Raw genomic sequence first — 782 nt, 5'->3', positions numbered from 1 at the left:
ACAAACCATTCAAATGCTTCCTAACTATCATAGACTTCCTAGTGAAGAACCTTACAAGCATTTGGATGAGTTTCTTGAAGTATTTTCCACCGTGAGATACACGGACATACCGGAAGAGGTCTTAAGGCTTAAACTTTTTCCATTAACCCTTAAAGACAAGGAAAAATTTGGTTTAACAATCTTAGGCCTTTTTCAATAACTTCTTGGGCAGAAATACAACAAGAGTTCTTGAAGAAGTACTATCCGGTTTCTAAGACCAATGCCATGAGAATCTCAATTCGAGAGTTTTCACACAGGGATGGGGAAATGTTCCATGAGGCATGGGAAAGATTCAATGAATTGCTTAGGAAGTGTCCACATCATGACATGCCCAAATGGCAATTAGTTCAATATTTCTTTGAGAGCTTATTGGACAATTACAAGGGCATGGTTGATGCTTCCATGAGTGGCTCTTGCATTGATAGGCATGAGGATGACGTGTGGCGTCTTTATGAGAGCATGAGTGAAAATTCTTTGCATCAAACTTTATCTTTTAAGAATGATAGGAATTCAAGTGGAAGGAAGAGTGTTGGCTTATATCAAGTTAATTATTCCAACGAAATAGCCGCCGAGATAAAATCCTTATCTCAAAGGTTTGATCAATTCTTGATCAACCAAAACTCGGCAAATCAATTATCTTCCATCCCTAACCATTCCCATCATGCATCCAATGAGACATGTATGACTTGTTCAAGTGTTTTACATTCTACTCCCAATTATCCCCATAAACATGTGCAAAGTGA

At 38.1% G+C, this 782-nt stretch overlaps 1 pseudogene; it reads right to left on the bottom strand.

Annotated features, from left to right (window-relative positions):
* Positions 1–269: 269 nt before the first annotated feature.
* LOC132280363 (small nucleolar RNA R71) lies at positions 270–368 on the bottom strand (annotated as a pseudogene).
* Positions 369–782: the final 414 nt, after the last annotated feature.

Source organism: Cornus florida, unplaced genomic scaffold (assembly GCF_030987335.1).
Source record: "Cornus florida cultivar Cherokee Brave unplaced genomic scaffold, ASM3098733v1 CherokeeBrave_3.0.0_Hap2_Chr10, whole genome shotgun sequence".
NCBI classification, from domain to species: Eukaryota; Viridiplantae; Streptophyta; class Magnoliopsida; order Cornales; family Cornaceae; genus Cornus; species Cornus florida.
This window is presented reverse-complemented; position numbering and strand designations above follow the sequence as displayed.